This window comes from Aedes albopictus, chromosome 2, assembly GCF_035046485.1.
Source record: "Aedes albopictus strain Foshan chromosome 2, AalbF5, whole genome shotgun sequence".
In the NCBI taxonomy this organism is placed as follows: Eukaryota; Metazoa; Arthropoda; class Insecta; order Diptera; family Culicidae; genus Aedes; species Aedes albopictus.
Genome location: NC_085137.1, coordinates 498,167,308 through 498,181,745, shown reverse-complemented (window position 1 = coordinate 498,181,745; position 14,438 = coordinate 498,167,308).

Sequence of the window (14,438 nt, the reverse complement as noted above, 5' to 3'; positions counted from 1 at the left end):
ATAGAACGAAGCCACACGTTGAATTTTCGAAAGCACAAATCTGAGGAACCAAACATCGCACCGAGCTGAAAAGTTGATCGATTGGCCATCCGCTGGAGGTGACCAATCGATCAACTTTTCAGCTTAGTGCAATACTTGGTTCTTAAGATTTGTACTTTTGAAAATTCAAGGTGTGGCTTCGTACTATATTCACCTGTAAGCATTCCCATTCCGGTGATGCTGGGACTGGCAGATTCCGAGAGGTAACGTAACATTAATAAATGAGTATATGCTTTTTTTATGGAATCGTTAAAGGTGTGCTTCGCTCGGGGGTTGACTAAGGGCTATAAACTTTATGAATGCATGAAAGAAAAATAAAAACACGTCTACTCGTAGATTTCTGCCTAGTGAGCTTTCAGAATTATTATTATTAATCTTACCTCACGTGACTTCTTGTTCTAAGCGAAATCGAAAAAGGATTTGGATTTCATTAGATTTTGAAAATCTATTTTCGCTGAGTAAAACGGTATACTTTTTCGTATCTAGCACATATTGCTTCAAGAAAAATATTCAATTGAAGTCACGTTCCACCACTTTAGTGATTTCTCCTACCAAAAAACACCCCTACCTTCTTTCTCAATTCTTATCTTTCGAGTTGGCTCATTGCGTACGGAATGTTGTGATTCTTGTATCTTTATTTATTGCGGCTGTGGATCAGCCAGTCACAGAGAAAACTTCACGGTACCGCGCTTCTGATCCAATCCACTTGTTGTGCTCCCTGCCGTTTGTGATGGTCTTGTGGATGTGATCCTGGGAAGTCATCACATCCTATTTTGTCAAGGACAAGTGGACACCACACGACACGAGCTGACGACGAGAAGTGTTTGCATGTGGGTCTACATGGGAACAATTTTAGGGATGGTTGCCGTCGACGGCGTCGTCGTGGTTGACAATGACGGTCGCATGGGACCATACTTTTTTTGGGAATATGTAGTTGGATGTTTCCAAATTGTGAGAACGTGTTCGACATGTTGAAAGTTTTTAGCAGTTGAGTAGTTTATGCGTGGGGTTTGGGAGATAATTTTGTGATTTTATTTTTGGATGGTTTGTTAAAAAGGATTGCGCTGTACGTGCCCAAATATTCGAAGCAGTAAACACACGGGTCAGATATACAACAAGACCATACTGAGGATGGGTTCGATTCCCGATCGGAAAGTCAAAGCAAGAATCAAACTTCTCGATCAAAGCCTCGATCACTTTCAAATCGTTGCCGTCGTTTCGGTCCGGAAAGTGGACATATATACATACATTTATTTGTTCAACATCACATTTAAGACAAGACATAATCAACAATAGTACACCACAATACTCGGTTTGTGGCTGCCGCTCTCCATCTTCGGTCGCACCCAATGCTCGCCAGGTCACGCTCCACCTGATCCGCCAATCGTGCTCTCTGCGCTCCACGTCTTCTTGTGCCAACCGGATCAGTTGCAAACACCTGCTTTGCAGGGTTGTTGTCCGGCATTCTTGCAACATGCCCTGCCCACCGTATCCTTCCGGCTTTAGCCACCTTCTGGATGCTGGGTTCGCCGTAAAGTGCAGCGAGCTCGTGGTCCATCCTTCTCCGCCACACACCGTTCTCCTGCACACCGCCGAAGATCGTCCTTAGCACGCGTCGCTCGAAAACTCCGAGTGCTTGCAGGTCCTCCTCGAGCATGGTCCATGTCTCGTGCCCGTAGAGGATTACCGATCTTATTAGCGTTTTGTACATGGTGCATTTGGTGCGTGGGTGAATCTTTTTCGACCGCAGTTTCTTCTGGAGCCCGTAGTAGGCTCGACTTCCGCTGATGATGCGCCTCCGAATTTCACGGCTCACGTTGTTGTCAGCCCTCAGTAAGGATCCGAGGTAGACGAATTCCTCCACCACCTCGAAAGTATCCCCGTCTATCGTAACATTACTACCCAGACGGATCCGGTCGTTTTCGGTTCCGCCTACCAGCATGTACTTTGTTTTTGAGGCATTCACCACCAGTCCGACCTTTGCTGCTTCGCGTTTCAGGCGGGTGTACAGCTCTGCCACCGTTCCAAATGTTTTGGCAATAGCGTCCATGTCGCCTGCAAAGCACACAAATTGACCGGATTTTGTGAATATCGTTCCCCGGCTGTTGAGCCCGGCTCGTCGCATCACACCTTCCGCGATCTGTTCACCCGAAACCCTTACGCAGTTTTGCACATCGTCCATCGTTGCTTTAATCAGTCTAGTTAGCTTCCCAGGAAAGCCGTTTTCGTCCATGATTCTCCATAGCTCCGCGCGGTCGATATTGTCGTATGCCGCTTTGAAGTCGATGAACAGGTGATGCGTTGGGACCTGGTATTCACGGCATTTCTGGAGGATTTGCCGTACGGTGAAGATATGGTCCGTTGTCGACCGGCCGTCGATGAAGCCAGCCTGATAACTTCCCACGAACTCTTTCATTTTAGGTGACAGACGACGGCAGCAATCAAAGTAGTGATATGTAGCTCTGAAGTTCTCACATTCCAAATGGTCGCCTTTCTTGTGAATAGGGCGAGAGACGAACCAGCCAAGGGCTGAAAGTCTCTCTAATAAAGACAAATCAAATCAATGAATAGGGCAGATTACCCCTTCCTTCCAATCCTCCGGTAGCTGTTAGATTTCCAAGATCCTGATTTTCAGCCGATGCAGACAGGTGGCTAACTTTTCTGGGCCCATCTTGATGAGTTCAGCAGCGATACCATCCTTACCAGCTGCATACATACATGAAAACATCAGAACAGCATTCAAAAGCCTGCGCACTTTAGAATCGGTACACTTTCAACCGGCTGTAGATCAAAAACGGTTTAACCTAGAAAAAATGTTGTAAGAAGCAAATGAAGTTTATTTATTGTATTTTGTAGGATGAATATGAAAAATTAAGTTTTTATTTCTTCTAGATAAAATTTTGACCTGATTGTGCAATTCATGCCATTTCATTCTGCACAAACCAATGATCGTCAACACTTGCAAATTTCACAGTTTACGGGCTGATATTTCCACAAGAAACAAAATTATATTCATCAAAGATATGCTCAAAACAAGTTACGACATTGAACTCTTGACAAATATGGTTCACAAGACCATAATAAACTTATAGCCTTATTGCCCATTCACGCTATATTAAAAACATAATTTTACTCAAAGTAATTTTATATGAAAAAATGTTTTCTGGAGTCGTTTTTTGGATCTTCAATTCCCTACTTCAAGTGGCCCAACTTAATTCAAATCGAAACCTGCATTATTTTTGGAATTATTAGCAGTTTTCCCTCACAGTAGTCGGAAATTAACAGTCATAAGGCCAACTCCTCATAATAAGCCTAAAATAAGATAGTTTTCATGGATATAACACTAAAAACCATATAGATTATGAAACTATAGATGTGATTCTATGATCACAAATAAAAAACTTTTAAGTAGATTCAGTTTTATTTAAAAAATCGTTAGATATTTCACGCCATCAAAACACATCCAATGAATTTCGTCAGCAATAGTCCATACAGCTTTCGAGCCACAATTATTTATATTGTTCTGCATCAAATCATTGGTTTCTTGTATACCAATACTATTCGTATAGTATCCTTTCCGTATGCGTGTTTGCCGAACTAAAGTTTAAGCAAACATAACTTGTTTGACCTTAAATATCTATGCAATCCTTTGATTTTCCATAAAAACCTTCAAAGGATTACCATAGCTATATTGGAAATTTTAAAACACTCATGGAATATTTTACCTCCCTAAATCAACAATCATAATACCAACAACTATTCTATACTGCGTAATTGGTGGGTTTGGTAATTATATATTCCTACACAAATCTTGAATCTGACAATGATTGGTTTTTGCTCAATGTGTGCAGAAAAAACAGGCACTACTTACGAATTCAGATCAATAGTTCATCTGAAAATATAAAAACAGCAAATTTTATATGCTTCCTACAAACTACAATAGATAAGCTTCAATTGCTTCTAACGACACTTTTTTCCAAGTGACACCGTTTTTGAGCGGCAGCCGGTTGAAAGTGTACCGATTCTAAAGTGCGCAGGCTTAATTTGTTTTGAAAGAAAATAATAATAAGAATATGTCGGAAATAATTTTCAATGCAACGAATTTGCATAAATATAAACCGCGTTAATTCAAAAATCCGCGTAAAATACACTTGACTGTACAAGAAGGGCGGGGAGCCCATCCGAAAGATCTGATACAGTTTTATCGTACAACGATACTCTCCGTTCTCGAATACGGTAGCTTTTGCCTTCAGCCTGCCGCGAAAACACATATTCTTAAGCTAGAGCCCACAAATCAAATTTTTTGAAATGCGTCCAGCACAAAAAAATCAGCAAAATAATTTTTTGCTGAATTTCAGCACAACGTTGCTGATCAACTGTCAAAATTGCTGGTTGGTTCAGCAAGTTGAAAAATCATTGCTGATACTCAGTAAATTCGTATTGCTGAATGCAATCAGCACAAAAAAACAGCAACGTTTGCTGAATACCAGCAATTAAAATTTGCAGTGCAGTATCGTTGTCTTTGGGTTGCATTAAGTTGGCTGCATGAACTCGACGCACACAATGAGTTTGGTGGTACTAGCAGAAGTACTCTCTTTATCAGATGGTTTCGTGAAATTGTCGATTCCTCATCCGCTGCGAGGTGCTGAATCCATTGGTAAATTAAAACTTTGAAAAGCTAATCGAACGAATTCATCAAAAGAAGTTTATGACAGTGCACTACTCGTACATGACTCGGAAGGTTAACCCTTCTTCGAATGTTCTCAACCGTGATTGCTTCCAAGACTACTCCAATTCCACTATAGTAGTTTTTGATCTGTCTATGTTGAAAGAAATCCGTGGAATTCCAGACCCACTCCGATCGGAGCACATTCCAAAAGTGTTTGGTCAAGTCAATTGCGACAGAAGGTTTTGCACTGACGGGTCAAAAACAAATGATTTCACTGAATTTGGTGTATTTAATGAGCTTCGTAGCGCCGCCCAAAAACTTCAAAGTCCTTGCGCAGTATATGTCGCAGAATTGGCGGCAACACACTGCGCATCAGAGCAAATCGCCTCTCTACCATCTGACCAATACTACACTTTACGGATAGTCTTAGTTCAATTGAGGCTTTTCGCTCAATGAGACCGGTGAAGTACTCCTTGTATTTCCTGAGCGAAGTTCAATGCATTTGGAGTGCTTTATCATATCAAGCATATAATATCACCTTGGTTTTGATCCCTTCGCATTGCTCGATACCGGGTAGTGAGAAAGCGGACTCGCTCGCCAAGGCGGGCGCTATGGAAGGCGATATTTATGACCGTCATATCGCCTTCAATGATTTTTTTCCGATTGCTCGTCAGCATGCTTTGGTCAGTTGGCACCAAAAAATGGGATGCAGGGGACCCAGACAACCAGTAATCGTAATCGTATGGAATGTTTCATAAGATGATAAAGTGGAGGCCATATGCGTGCATGCCTCCATTAAGGCGCGTGTAAAATGTACGCATATCGCCTCCACTTTAACATCTTATGCAACATCTTATACGATCACTGGTTGACTGGGGAATTGGGCAGATGGTTACATTCAATTCTCCTTCAAGTATCGAAGATGGCGTAGTTCAACGGGTTGGACATCAGTCGAGATTTTATCAAGATAATGTGTCGACTTATGGCCAATCACAATCATTACTTTCTTGACAGCAATCGCTGTAGCTATGGTGCAGATTATCAAGATATAAACCATGTTGTGTGAGAATGCCGCGAATACGATATTGCCAGATCCAATCTATGTGCATCCCTCAGGGCTCGAGCGATGGAAACCAGAAAAGGAAGACATTAGCGATGTGTTGGGTAAACTTGATCTTGAGTACATGAAGCTTGTGTACGACTTCTTGAAACAAGCTGAAGTCTTCTTTTGAAGATAACCCCAGTCTTGTAGTTCCACTTCTCCTCGTGACCCTTCGAAAATCGTCTGCTTGTATCGTTACAGGTTGTTTGTCCACTCTACGTTTGAACAGCAGCAATACGACACACCATGCTGTCACTTGTCAAAGAAAAGCCCCCACCCCCCTAACCTCGACCAAACCGCGAGTTTTGCGGTTCCCCAAAACTAATTGTAAAACGTTTTTTTTTTCTGAATTCGGGCTCTGTTATGCCTATTGGCGCATGAGCCTAAAATAAACGTTTAAGTAAAAAAAGGGTGAGTGGCAAGGAGATTTCAAAAGGGGTCATGCAGAGTTTCAGAAGGCTTTCAAGGGAGTTTCAAGGGACTTCAGGGGCGTTTTAGAAGGCTTCGGGGGGTCTCAGGTGCGTTACATGGAGTCTCCGAGGGGGTCTCAGGGGGTTTCTGATGTAATTTAGAAAGTTTCAAAGGATTTTCTAGGCGATACAGGCGCTACAGAGGCGTTTTTGAGGGCCAAGATTTCAGAGGGTCTCAGGTGCGTTGGAAGGAATCCGAGTGCGTTTCAGGGGATTTTTGGTGGCCTTTCCATAAATTTTGGAGTAATTTTAGGGAATTTCCTTAGGTGTTACAGGAGTGTTTTAGGGGTTTTGGAGGGTCTCAGGTGTGTTACATGGGGTCCGAGGGGATTTCAGGATGTCAGAGGCATTTAGGATGTCAGAGGCAAGGTAAGCAAAAAATTAAGTTGCTCAACATTTACATATTTGCAGCATTTTGTAGAACTTTTCTATTTTCTAAAAAAGCTTAGAAGCTCCACCAGGACGATTTTGAAAAATGACCATTTTTCAAAAAACTCATCTTTTCTTTTTTTTTAATTTTTCCATTTTTTAAATTTTTTTTACGGATTTGTAAACATTCTTGAGAGGTATAGATTTTTGAAATATTGCGTTAATTTTGACACCAAAACCGTTTTTGTGTTACAGATGTCTCTTTTTTTCTCTGTTTGAAATCTGCCAAATAAAAGTTATGAAGTTATTTTTATTTTCAACCACAATAGTTCTATCTGATAGTACTATTTATATGCGCAATAATTGTGGAAGAAGATGTGAAATATTTATACATTTCACTTTTAGTGAATAGTCAATAGTCAAATATTTGCGAAACTTTATATATCGGCTTTCGTTACTCTTGTAACTACTCATATTGAAGAGATTTAGACCGAAAATCAAAGCTATATTGGTTGGATGATCAAGCTTGCTCATTATGGAATACATTTTTTAATTCTAGAATGGTTGGCAGTAGATCCAGTAGATTCATGAACAACTTGTTCGTGTATAGCTACAAAATTGATGGGTGTCGCCTCGTTGTTAGCGCTGGTAGTAGTTGAAGTTGAGTTGAGTTTCTAGAAAAAAATTCTCAGGATTTCCATTAGTAATTTCAAAAGGATTTCTTTGTGATTTTCCCCAGGAATTCTTTTTGGAAGTTTTTCAGAAATTTCACCAGGAAACTTTTTAGAAATGCATTCCCTTTTTTTTCAAAAATTTATCCAGATGCTCCTCCGATATTTTTCTAAGGAATTCTGTCGTAAATTTCCCAGAAATTTAAAGATTTCTCCGGAAATTCTCCAGAAATTTCCCAAGCATTTCCATTAGAAAGTTTCCCTTCGGGGAATTCCCCAGGAATTCTTCCGGAAAAATCTTGATAAATTTTTTTATAAATTTCCCCAGGTATTTTTTCAAGGACTTCAAAAGGATTTCCGTTAGAGATTTTCCCATTTTTTTACGTGAGTTTATTCAGGAGTTTCTCTGATAATTTCCCTTGAAATTGTTTCAGAAATTAATTTAGACGCTCCTCCAAGAATTTCTTCAGAAATGCTGTCAAAATTTTCTGCAGGAGTTTCCCCAGAAATGTTTTCATGTATTCCTTCAGCAGTTTCCCCATGATCTCTATTGGGAACTTCAAAAGACGTTTCTCAGACATTTCTCGAAAAAAAAAATCAATAGGAATATTCCCAGAAATTCCTTCAAGCGCTCTTTCGAGATAGCTTCAGGAGTTTCCTGAGAAAATAGTTGCGGAATTTCCCCAAAAATCCCCATAATAATGTGTATGGATACCCCTTCAGGAATTTCCCCTGGATTTTTTTTTGAAAATGTGTCTGGAATTTTTTTCCTGAATTCCTCCAGAAATTTTCACTGAAATTCCTTCAGAAGTTTTAAGTAATAAATGTAGGAATATCGCCAGGATTCTCATTCACAATTTCAGAAGGAATTCTGTCAGGAATTTCCCAAGAATTTCTCCACGTATTTCCGCAAAAAATAATTCATTTTTTCCCCAGGCTTGCTATAAGAAAATCGCCAGGAATTCCTCTAAAAATCTTCCAAGGATTTCCTTTGAAAATTTCCCAGATTTTTTTTTCAAGAATTCCTTAAGAAATTGTTTCGAAAATTTCCTCAGAAAACTTCTGAAAGGCATAGCATGTGACCACATTTGATTGCTGTATCACGGCTCGAAGTCGAAGCGTACTGATGCAACAATGGCTCAAATTAACATTAATTTTCTTTAAACGCTAAAGGTATCACTTTCAAATCACCTAATGCTCTAATCAGGGAAGCTGAACTCTATTTTCACCTCTTCCGCGTGCGGGTTCTAATCGACACGCACCTCCAGCTCCCCCATCCTGGTTTTTCGTTGACGTTCTGTTCCCGCCTTAGTCAAGTGAATGAAACGGAAGCCTCCCTTTATCACCTAGTTGCTATATTTAGCCACCCTTTGTTATCAGAAGCCAAGTCACGCGATCGTGCTTTCTGTTACGCTTGGCCTTGGAAGGCTTTTCAATTTTCATTGAAGTCATCGGGAAAACCGTTCTGTAAAGCTGTTGGCTCTGAGGAGTGTGTAAAATTCCTAATTGAAAAGTCGCCACTTAATTATCATCTTATTAGTTGAGCATCCAATACGATAGATGGTTATTCAATTTGACACTCATTGCGGCTTCAGATAAATCGCGAAACCTCGCTTGATTGGCAGAGCCTTTTTAGCTCACTGAATTCAATTTACTATAATGTATATATGTGGTGAATTCATCTACATTGAGGAAAGTGAAAAAAAAAAGGAATCAATATACGTACCTGATAAAATGTTTACGCTTCATCCAAACTGCCTTTAGAAGGGAAGCAGTAGAAAGGTAACGATTTTACTATTTCAGTTATGCTACTGGCCAAAGAGTGGCGCTGCTGTTCCTTAAAATGATTTATCCAAGAGAAAACACTCCAATGTTGGAGAAAACTCAAGCTCTGCTGTGCTTTATAGCATGAGCGGAAGAACGAGAGACTGAAGCTTTTCATCAATCAAGAATGAATTCATTCATATGTTATAAAGTACTGCAAACAGACATTTCTCAGGATAAATAATACAAGTTGAAGAAAACAGAAATACAAAATTTCATTAGAAAAAAAAATACCCTGCGTTCTAATGTCCTCAAAAAATATCTATTTCGCATTTGGAAACTTCTGGAATTCCAGAATTCAAAAAAATTGAGAAACTTGAATATTCTCAGTCTGGTCTGAAAGCGTGAAACCAGAAAATTTTAAATTCCTCAATTATATTATTCTAATATTTAAGAATTATAAATATCCAGAAATCTAAAAACCATTTTCATCAACAATTCTTTAGCTTTGAAAACCCAGGAAAAATGTCAAAAAAAACATAAATCTTATATTTTAAAAATCTACCATTTTAAAAATCTTCTGACAATCTGAACATTTAAAAATAAAAAAAAAAGACATCTTTAAACCGGAAATCGTAAAATTTGGAAATATGAAAATATGACATTCTGATTTTTTAAAATTTGTAGTTCCGAGATATGTAATATTATTAAATTATCAAAAAATTTGAAAATTGAAAAAAAAAAAAAAACAACAAAATGAACAACAGATCAAAAAGAATCGTAAATAGTAATGCCACTCACTTAATTTAGGCACAAACAGTGGCACATCTAGGTTCATTACTTTGATGGCCTTTATTGCGTAATCAAGATTCATATCTATACTGTGGATTCAGCATGTCCTTTGTGCTTGGTACAATCGGAATGTATCATTTTTCTATCAAGGAAATGCTGCTGTTCACTTAACGTTTCGCTTCGCCATATCAACCTCTCAAGCCAGCATCCATCTGAGAGCTTGTTTGGGATTGTTTGCGGTGATGATTGATGGACCATCCATAGGGTAGAGTCTATCTATGGTCGGCGACGCATTTTTATGAGCTTGCTGGTTGTCGTCGTCTGTCTGGGTCGCGGGATTCGAATTCAATCTCTAATGATTTATTGCAGTATCTTATGACACTTGTGCTTCGTAGTCAAATGATACACACGATCAGACTTGGTGTCTGCTGCCAGATGGACGAAATCATATGGTCCCAGTTGTTGGGAGAGAAGGCTGCAGAAGTTTTAACGGTGAGTGCCATGTGTCTGGATTGGGGTTTCTTTGTTGCCTTGTGGGCTGCGAGAGATGGGCCTGGATGTGGGAGATCATATTCGCAAGAAGCACGTGACTGAAAGTTTCTCATCGTTTGTTTATGAAGCGGTGGCGCATGGTGAAGTGGAATGCAACAGCGTTTGTTTACAACCAATTAGGAGAGGAAATATTTGTTTGAGTGCCAGTGGTCGGTTCTCTGAGTTTTAGTGAAAATGTTCATTTCGGGGTTTTAAGAAGCAGATTCCTGAACCGATGCATCCCAAGGGTTGGTCATTCCAGAATGCTTCAGTAATCAAGATATGAAGAACTAAGGGAACAGGAAACCAATACAATAAGCAGTAAATCAAGACATCATTGCAAATTCAACATTTGCACGTGACCTATTCGTCGTTTAAGTTCTTGAACAAATTCAAGCGATACCAGTAGAAATCATCAAACTAGAAAAAAGTAGAAATTAAACTCTAGGAAACATACAAACGTTGAAAACAACAACTACATGATATTAAAAACGAACGAAAAAAAATAAGGTTTTCTGAAAAGTCGAAAAACATCAAATCGAAAAAGGTAATTTCAGAGAATTTCCAATAATTTATTGATTTTCAAAATAGAATTGAAAATAATTCTTCCTGGTGGCGTGACATCCCAACTGGGATAGATCCTGCTTAGCAGCTCGCTCATAGCTCAATGACAAATTCTACACTTATTAACTGAGAGTTTTCTGCACCATTTCATCATTTTGCATTCGTTTATCGTGTGGCACTCTGTCCACAAGAAAATCTGGAAAGTTCACGTTATGTATGTAAAGATGACAATGACGGTAGAAATTTCATCAACAAATCTTTCAGGATTTCCATAGGAAATCCCTTTAGATACTTCTCGAATTTCCTTCCAAGATTTTATACATATACAAATATATTTCTCCGCCATTTTTTCATCTTTGTTAATTTTTTAAGGAAATTTTGTTTGAAATTCCTTTAGGAATTACTTTGCCTATTTGTTTGTGAATTTCTTGAACAATTTCTCTAGGAACTCTCAGAAATTTCTCAGGTATTTTTTGGAGATTATTTTTTAGAAATTTCTTGAATTTCACTTCGATTTTGAAAATCTTCTGGCAATTGCTTCAGGTGAATGTTAAGTTGTAGTTTTTTTTATCATTTCCTTGAGATTGCTTGTTTGTTTTTCCGGAAATTCCGTAAGGAATCTTTCCTATAATTTCCGAAAAAAACCTCTCTGGCAGTTTTCCAAGGAATTTGCCTGGAGGATTTTTTTGAAGGAATTGCCGGATGAATTTGTCATATTTTGTTTTGAATATTTTACTAAAGACATTTTCTAAGAAAAACTTCTAACTGTTATGTGGCCGACAGGGTACCTGGGTATCCAGCGCCCATTTAAAAAGCACGGAGTAGAAAAAAGCAAAAATTTTGTCGGACACATACCGGTTAACAATTGACGATAACATTTCTAAACAAATTTCGAAAATGAAGCACCAAAAAAAAACGTAAGAAAAAATGAATTGCCGGACAAATTTCATAAAAAAAAAAAAAATGCCGGAAGTGACCCTGAAGGCGTGGCTAATAACTGCTGAAGGGAAATACGGAGAAAAACGAAATTCCAAAAAGTTGCGTTGTGTGCGTTGCGTGGTAACGGAGTAATTCGTAGATTGCATACTGAAAGTTGTCATGTTAAAACTTTATTACTCCTATTCTAATTGCTTATGGAATGCTATTTGGGAAAGAACAGCTATCCAACCAGAGGTTGAAGTAAAAAGACATGAAAACTTCCATTGCTGGCCACGCCCATCTTCTCCGTTACGAGGATAGGAAAGGATGTGATGATATGACACCTACTTTACAAGAGGTCAGCGACTCACCGACACCCCCATAGGTGTCAAGGAGTTGGATATTTGGAATGGGTTGATTGGGGAATCACTATAAGCGAGTGATGCGGCAAGATTGTGTAAGTGTATTTGAGTAGGTCATGTAGATGTGTTGGTGTGAGTGTAAATGTTTTAGTATGTTTAAACACCAACGTTGGGAGTGACGAAGCTAAGAGATTTTGTCACTCCATGGGCCTTTTTGCTTCAGGGATGGGGCACAGGCATTTTAACTGTGTCCTGGCTAACAAGCCTAGGCTTAAGCGCCATTGATCGCTCTCTGAAACGATAAGAAATGCGTTATGTGGAAGGGAAGGAATAAAAGGGAATGGAAGATATCTATTTAGCGAGATGCCAGCGACTCACCGACGCCCTCGTAAATAGAAAGGGATTTTGGTACGGGAATGGTCTGGAATTTAGTATAGTTAAATTATGTGACTGAATTATTATAAAAACAAATATATATAGGGTATTGGATCCCTTATTAAGCACCAAGCTAGCCTACTGCAAGTGCTCGTCAAAGATCATAACAATCATTGGAGAGATCGATAATTATGTATTAAAATGGTCAGATCTCACCCATTTGCTGGAACTGGTATCACTGTCGTGGATGGAAGAAGTTGCGTAGCCAGGTTAGTTGTGTGTGAGTGAGTAGCACACTTTTCCATATGGTTTCACTCATAGGTGCCTCCTCACACAGGACACAGCAGCTTTCCAATTACTCAAAACCATCAAGGCATTCCACGCCGCACCAACACCCATAACAATTTCAATCTTCTCTGAAAGTTTCCGTCCTCGCACACTCCATCACTCCCGGCCGATTCGACTTTCGTTAACGTCATCATCCGACCACACGACGACCTCGCGAAATACACACACTATCCATGCCGCTCTCTTTCACCATTTCGGCCGCAACGAAACATTTTCGCTGAAAATGGTGGTGCAAGCGGAAAAAGCCCACCTAAATTCTCGAGCTGAAAACACTCATAACACCAACAAGTTTTAGATTTTCTCACATAATGCCCGATAGGCAGCCACTGAACGATTTTCCACTATAAAACAATCGTAAATTTCTGGATGAGAAAAAAAATGACAGCGTAAAAAATCGGAGCGTCCGCGCGCGCACACTGACTACTGCGATCAGAAAAACGAAATTCCAAAAAGTTCCTGCAAAATAGAATGAACATTTTTTAAAGCAATATCTAGAAAACTTTTAAAGAAATTTTCAAAAAAAAACACATAATTTGAACAGAAAATTCTAAAGAAATTACCGGACGAATTCCTGAAGTAATTGCTGAAGGAATTCTTATAACAATGCGTGATAGATCTCTTCAGAAATTACGGGAAGAAATTCTGAAGAGATTTCCAAAGAAGCTCCTGAAAAATGGTCGAAGGAATTCCTTAAGAAACCTGATTCAATTGCCTGAGGTGTTCCCTTGGCAAATTCTGTAGAAATTTCAAAAGAAACCACCCAAAGAGTTTCTGAAACAATTGCCTGAAAATTATCGGAGAAATTTCTTAACAGATTGCCAGAGGCATTTCTGAAGTAATGCTTGAAGGAAATCTTTAAAGAATTGCCAGAAAAAATTCTCCTAAAAATTTCCAAACAGCCCTAAGCAAACTACCATTACAATTCTTTATAGAATTGCATGAGAAATTCTTCGAGAAATCTCCGAAACAATTCCTAGACTACTGAACTGCAGAAGAAATATCCTTACGAATTCCCAAGAGAAATTGTGAAAGGAATGATTCATTAGGATTTTTTTCCAGAAATTCATGGAAGAATTGCCGAAGGAAACCCTGAGGAAATTTCCGGAAAAACTGTGAAAATACTACCGGACAGTTTTTAAAGAAATTCTTGAAGAATTCGTTGGAAGAATTTTTGAATAATAATGCCGGAGTATTTGAAATGAAAAATCACTAGGACGCTATGGTTAAAATCCACGTTCATAAAACAAAAAAAAAAGAAAGTGTCAGTGAAAATTTTAAATGAATTTCAGGAGAAATTCCTGAAAAGCTATTCAAAGGAATTCTTGAAGATAGAAATTTCTAAAGTAATTAATGAAGGGATCAATGAAAAAATGACCGGGGCATTCATCAAAAAATGTTGAAGTGATTACTTAGTTTATTGCCGGGGAAATTTCTTTGAGAATTTCAGGAGCATTTCCAAATAAT